Source organism: Phacochoerus africanus, chromosome 4 (genome assembly GCF_016906955.1).
Source record: "Phacochoerus africanus isolate WHEZ1 chromosome 4, ROS_Pafr_v1, whole genome shotgun sequence".
NCBI classification, from domain to species: Eukaryota; Metazoa; Chordata; class Mammalia; order Artiodactyla; family Suidae; genus Phacochoerus; species Phacochoerus africanus.
This window is the reverse complement of record NC_062547.1, coordinates 2,260,137-2,267,098: the sequence shown is the minus strand read 5'-3', so window position 1 is coordinate 2,267,098 and position 6,962 is coordinate 2,260,137. Positions and strand designations below refer to the sequence as shown.

General features: G+C 52.7%; 1 long non-coding RNA gene across 1 annotated transcript; it reads right to left on the bottom strand.

Annotated features, from left to right (window-relative positions):
* Positions 1 to 4,533: 4,533 nt before the first annotated feature.
* LOC125123911 (uncharacterized) lies at positions 4,534 to 6,962 on the bottom strand. The gene is made up of 3 exons (XR_007134237.1): positions 6,454 to 6,962; positions 5,781 to 5,987; positions 4,534 to 4,779 (listed from the first exon to the last, which is right to left on the bottom strand). It is a non-coding gene; the product is annotated as an uncharacterized LOC125123911 (long non-coding RNA).

Here is a 6,962-nt window from a genome sequence, read left to right as displayed (position 1 = left end):
TAGCTGCAGCTCCGATTCAGCCCCTAGCCTGGGAACTTCCATATGTCCTGTCATGGGTGTGGCCCTAAAAAGACAAAAAAGGAAAGAAAAAAGGAAGGAAAGGAAGGAAGCTGCCAGAGGCCTGAAGCAGAAATGTAAAAATCCCAAATCTGAATATGGGCTAAGATTGTTTCCACAAAATGGGGCCACAGATAGAAGCCAAGGCCACGTGGTCAGTGGTAGGACGGCAGGGAACACGCGTGCTCCTTAGGGAGTGGGAAGGACGGGGAGGCGGGCTGCCGGCTGGTGGGGCCCGGGCAGGGCCGCATCCCCAGCCCACTCCCACCCCAAGGGGATTAAGGTGGAGACAGGAGCTGAGGCCCCTCCTGGGGACCCAGGCCCTGCCCCCAAGGGAACGCTGTCCTCCACCGGCTTGCTTTGCCCTCAGCCAACAAATGAGTAATGACCCCTTTCCTCCTGTGCCTCCCACCCCGGGCCACCACAGGCCCCTTCCTCCTGGCCAGCAATCGGAGGTGTAAGCGGCAGGGCCGGCCTGTCCCAGCACAGCCCAGGATGCAGGAGAGCCAGGCCTGGCCGGGGCCTGCCCACCCGGCCCCCCGCTGCTGCGCACACCTGCACCTGGGAACGGAGCCCGAGCCCCGCGTCTCCGGAGGACGGCCCCCCCGCATGTCCACGGCCAGAGCCCTCCAGGAAGAGCGGGCAGAGGGCCCCTCAGGCTGTGGTGACAGGCACCGCTCCTCTTCCGGCCCAGCACGAGGTCCTGCTCATTTCCCGGCCGAGCGGTCCCTCGCCCAAGTTCAGACACCCCGAGGTGCCTGATGTCCTGCTCCTCTGGCCTCCGCCCTGCCCTCTGGAGGCGCCACCGCCTGCCCCCGGCCCCCACCTCCAGGCCTGCTGGCATCCACGACACCCTTGCCCTGAGCCGGCCCGACAGCAGGTCACACCAGCCTCAGCTGGTAACCCGTGTCTCTGAGCCCCACCCCTAAGTCCTGAGAGCCAGACCTTGGAGGGCTTTGTCCCCAAGGCCAGCCCTGATCACGAGACCCCAGGCACAGGGGGACCCAAAGCATCTCTGGACAGGGCCAGGTCTAACCCCGCACACTGAGCCGTCTCTGGGGCACTGGCAATGCCCACCGCGTGCCTCTGGTCAGGCCAAGCCCCTTCCCACGCACGTCCCCTTCAATGTACAGGCTGCCTTTCACGTTGTGGCTTCACCGCACAGGTGCAGTTTTTCATTGTTCCATTGGTGTGCGTGCTTGAGGCGGGATTATATTCTGTAGGGCTCACCCTTTGCGGTGTTCTGCTGCATGGGCCTCGACAAATGTACGTGGTTGTGTAACTGCCACACAGTCACGAAAGAACACAGCCCCGGGAACTTCACATGCTGGTATGGCCAAAAAAAAAAAATGAGAGAGAGAGAGAGAAAAAGGGAGAAAGAACAGTTCTGGAGTTCCCTGGTGGTGCAGCAGGTTAAGGAACTAGTGTTGTCGCTGTTGTGGCTCAGGTCCCTGCTGTGGTGGGGGTTCGATCCCTGACCCCGGAACTTCCATACCCTGTGATGGGGGCCCCCCAAAAAAAAGAGCAGTTCCACCCCCTTTCAGCATTTCCTGGCATCTCATCGGGTGTTGTCGTGAGCTGTGGTGTAGGACACAGACGCAGCTCGGATCCCGGGTTGCTGCGGCTCTGGCGTAGACTGGCAGCTACAGCTCCAATTGGACCCCTAGCCTGGGAACCTCCGGGTGCCGTGGGTGCGGCCCTCAAAAGACAAAGGACAAAAAAAAAAAAAAAGATATTCCTGGCATCTCTTTGTGGTCAGGTCACACCACCCCCGGTCCCTGGCAAAATTGCTGTGTTTTCTGTCCCCTAGAGCTTGGCTTTTTCCGGAGTGCCCCGTGAGTCCTACGGTGTGTGGACCTCTGTCTGGCTGCTTTCGCCCAGCCCAACGTTTTGAGTCCCACGTGCCGTCAGGTGTGCCTGTCCTTGGTTCTTTGGTTGCTGCATCGTTTCCCCCGCCGAGTGGACCCACCGCCTTTCATCTGTCCATTCACGTTCAAAGACAGTGGGGTGCTCCGGTCCTGGGTGCTGACGGCTGAAGCCACTATCAACATTTGCACGCTGAGTGTGTGTGGCTGTGAGTGCTTGTTTCATATGGGGAAGCACCCGGGGTGGGAACGGCCCTGTCCCACGGTCAGTGTATGTTCTCCTTCAGAGGAAACGGCCCAACTCCCCCACCCAAAGAGGCCCCACCATTTGCATTTCTCCAGCTGGGCGAGGGTTCGGCAGCGTGCACGCCCCGGCTGGCACCGGCGGTTGATGTCTTGGCGGAGGTGGTGGTTGCAGTGGGGGTGCAGAGGCCCCTCTAACAAGTGCAAAGTGATAGCGAACAGTGGTGCGCGTCTGCCCTTCCCAGAGGATCAGTGATGCTGAGTATCTTTTTTTGTGCTTTTTGGCCATCTGCATTTCTTCTTTGGAGCCACTATTCAGTTTTGAGAGTTCTTTATAGAGTCTGGTACCAGCCCTTGATTGGATATGTGTTTTGCAAGCACGTTCTCCCAGTCTCTGGCTTGTCTTTTTATTCTCTTCATGCTGTTTTTGAAGGAGAAGAAGATTTTAATTTGGATGAAGTCTAATTTATCATTTTATTCTGGTATGAATTACACTTTGGGTACTAAATCTAAGAAACCAGTGCCTAACCCAAAGTCACAAAGATTGTCTCCTGTTTTTTCTAGAAGTTTTATAATTTTATAATTTACATTTAGATCTATGATCTACTTTGAGTTAGTTTAGGATGCCAGGTATGGGTCAAGGCACATGCAGGTGCGTTTGGACGTTTGCATGTGGACATCTAATTGCACCAACATCACTTGTGGCCGAAAATTACCTTTCCTCCGTTGAATTGCCTTTGCGTCTTTGTCGAACATCGATGGACCACGTATGTGTGGGTCTGTTTCTGGACTCTCTGTTCTGCTCCATTGATCTTGGTGTCGTTTCTCTTGCCAATACTGTACAATCTTGATTTATGCACCTTTAGAGTAAGTCTTAAAATCAAGGAGACAAATCCTCTAATTTTATTCTTTTTCAAAATTGCTTACTATTCCGTGTATTTTGCCTGTCCAGGTAAATTTTAGAATCAGCTTGTCAATTTCTACACCCCAAAAATCCTGTTGGGATTTTGATTGTGAATGCCTCGAAGCTCTCGATCAGGTTGGGGCAAACAAACGTCTTAGCAATACTGAGAGTTCAAACTCGTGAAAACGTCCCTCCCTTTATTTCAGTCTCAGTTTATTTCTTTCGTCAGTGTTTTGTATTTTCTGATGGCAGACTTTTTACATATTTTGTCACATTGCGCTTAAGTAGTTCATGTATTTTGGAGTTACTTTTAGTGGTATTATGGTACTGGTTTATTTATTTGTTTTATGTTACTTCCAACTGTCATTGGTAATGCGCAGAAATACACTTCATCTCTGTGTCTTGATCTTGTATCCTGACATCTTGTACAACTCACTTACTAATAGGTTTTTAAAATCTGTCCTTTAGGGTTTTCTATGTAGACGAATGTGTCATTTGTGAACAAAACCAATTTTATTTCTTTCTTCCCAACATGTATACATTTTCTTTTCTTTTCTTGTCTTATTGCACTGGCTAGGACTTCAGGATGCTGTTGAATAAGAGTAAATCAAATGGACATCTCTTCCCAGTTTGAAGGATGAAGCACTGAGTCTGTCACCATTGAGTATGATGGTAGCTGCGGGTTTTGCATAGATGCCCTTTATCAAGTTAAGGAAGTTTCTGACACTAATTTTCTTAGTGTTATTATCACTAATGGATGTTGAATTTTGTCAAATGCTTTTCCTGCATCCACTGAGATGATTATATGGTCTGGTTTCTTTGGTTTCTTGCTATGGTAAATTACATTGATTGGCTTCCAAATGTTGAACCAGCCTTGCATTCCTGTGATAACCCGCAGTTGGCAGTGTTATACACTGCTGGATTTGATTTGCTAATAGTTTGTGGAAGATTGTTGCATCTACGTGCATGAGAGTTCATGACTTCCCTCGGCTTTGAGGCATCTACCTTGAGAAAGGTGTGGGGAGACCCATTGGGGAGGAGGTCAGCTCTGACCTCCAAGAGCTCATGACTGACACCAAGAGTCACATGGATTGTTGGACTGCATTGTAGAAGACAATGTGGTTCAAAAAAGACAGTGTGTCTCCCAGGTACCTCCTCACTGGAGTCTCAGTAGTCCCTTGAAACCTGGGAGGTGCATTTTCATTTAAGGACAAAGTGGGGTGGGGTGGGGAGGACTGAAGCACCAAAATATGGAAGTCATCTAGCTGAGGGCAGAGCCAGCTAGAACCCTGATTCCTCGTCCAGCCCCTGCTGACTTGACTGCCTTTGATTGGAAACCTCTGTTGCGAACTGAATGTATATGTCCCCCCAAATTCCTATGTTGAAAGCTTAACCCCATGTGGTGGTTTTAGGAAGAAGAGCCTTTGCGAAGTGATTAGGTCATGAGAGTGGAGCCCATGTGAGTGAGAGGAGTGTCTTTTTAATAAAGACCTCAGAGTGATCTCCCTCTCAGCCACAGGAGGATACAAGGAGGAGGCGGCAGTCTGCAACCAGGAAGAGAGCCCTCACGTGACCCCGACCATGCTGATACCCTGGTCTTCGTCTTCCAGCCTCCGGACTATGATCAATAAATTTGTTTTATAAGCCACCTTGCCTGTGGCATTTTGTCACAGCAGTCTGAGTTGGCTGAGACGCCTTCGCTCTCCAGTCCTAAGGCCAGAGGTTTGGGTGGATATTAGTTTTTGTTACTTTCGAAATATACCTGAACATGCCCACCGGTGCCATCCTCCCTTTCTAGCATCTTGAAGTAAGCCTGGACCACACCAGCTCTTCCTAAAAGACACCTGCATCAATTCTTAAACCTGGATAGCCAGAATATATATTTTTTAAAGTAAGACCATAGCATTCCCTTCTCAGAACCACTCTCCACCTCCACGGTGGGTTCTGTCGCTATCAAAATAAAATAAAACTCCACATGTGGCCCAGAAAGCCATGTGCAGGGGATCCTGCCAGTCCCCACAGCCTCACCTGATACCCCTTCTCCATCACTCTGCCTGCCACAGCTGTTCCCACGCTGACCTCTGACCCTTAGGGAACACAGCGATTCCATGCCTGGGTGTCTGGTATTCCTCTGCCTGGAAGAGGCTCAGCCTCGAGGGGCCAGAGCTCACTCCTTCATGTCCCACAGGTTCCTGCTCAGATGTCCTCTTCCCGGAGCCCCCAGCATCCTGGGCCCCTTCCCTGCCCCCTAGGTGGACTGCCTGTCCTCATGGTGTGGGCCAGAGCAGGCGCTGTGTCCCTGGGGGCTGCTGTCCTGCACTTGTCTCCCCATCTTCGATCGTGAGCAACACTGGGGAAGGAGTCTTGCTTTCCTGTCTATGGTCCACTCCCCCCAGCCCCCACCCCCGTGCCTGGAATATTACGTAGCACTGAATATTGTTCCATCAATATTCAGTGAGGGAGTGGAAGCATGAAGGGGCCTCCTGGGAGCATCCTGAGTCCACGGGACAGAACGGAGCAGTGGTGGAAGCCATGCCCATCTCTGCCGTCTCCCGCACAGACCTGGCTCAGCCTCTGCCCCCTTCCTTCCTCCAGTCTTTCCATCCCAGCAACCTTGGCCCCACACTTGGGGAGGCCATGCTGATGGGGGTGAGCGTGCGCCTGTGGCCCACCGTGTGGGCACTGGGGTGCCGTTTTCACATATGACTCACCTGTGCCAAGATGAGTGTCATTTCAGCGTTGGCTCTGCCTGATTGCCGGGATTACGACGAAGTGGACCTGCCCCCCTGAGCCTGGGGCTCACGGAGGTGGGGGGTGTGTGTCAGTAAACATAGCTCATATCACCAGCAATATTCCCAACTAGCAACTAACAAGCGGGGGCCAAGAAAGCTTGATCGACCTCCGGGGGGTCAGAGAACCTGGAGGAGAGAGAAGAACACGAGTCAGAGACCGGAGCTCGGAGCCTGCTCTGCCGGGTGCCTTCGTTCACCTTGTATAAGCTTCCGGTCCCCGCCTGGAAATACGGACAATTAGGCCTACCTTGCAGAGATCTACAGCAAGTGGAGATTATGACTGTAAATCATTTGCGGAGTTCCCGTCGTGGCGCAGTGGTTCACGAATCCGGCTAGGAACCATGAGGTTGCGGGTTCGATCCCTGGCCTTGCTCCGTGGGTTAAGGAGCCGGCGTGGCCGTGAGCTGGGGTGTAGGTCGCAGACACGGCTCGGATCCCACTTTGCTGTGGCCCTGATGTAGGCCAGTGGCTACGGCTCCGATTTAACCCCTAGCCTGGGAACCTCCATATGCCGCAGGTGCGGCCCTAGACAAGGCAAAAAAAGACAAAAAAAAAAATCATTTGCTGGAAATTACAACTGTAAATCACTTACTACGGTGTCTGACGGCACGTAGATGCTCGACCAAGGGTCGGTGGTGACCACGAGGACAGCGACGGTGATGGTGGCGGTGGGATGGGGACGGTGTGGCGTTCCTGGTGAGACGCGGGTGATGACCGTGGTGGCGGGAATGGCGGTGGCGGTGGCGGTGGTGACAGTAGGTGGTGTCCGTAGTGTGGTAGGGGTGAGGGTGGTGATGATGATGCTGGCAACGCCAGTGGTGGCCGTGGCGACAGTGGTGGTGGTGACAGTGATGACAACGATGATGGCAGGGGAGGAGCAGGTGAGGCTGGCAGAGCCTAGCTTCACAGCTTGTTCCCACTCCTAAGCCCCAGCTCTTGCCAGAACACCACACCGGAATCTTTCTCTTCCCCCTTCGGGCGTCTTCTCCACCAGTGGTTTTCAAAACTTTCAGTCTCAGGATCCTTTCCAGTAAAACAAAATTATTGGGGACCGCAAAGCACATTTGATTCAGGAGTTTCCATTGTGGTTCAGTGGTACTG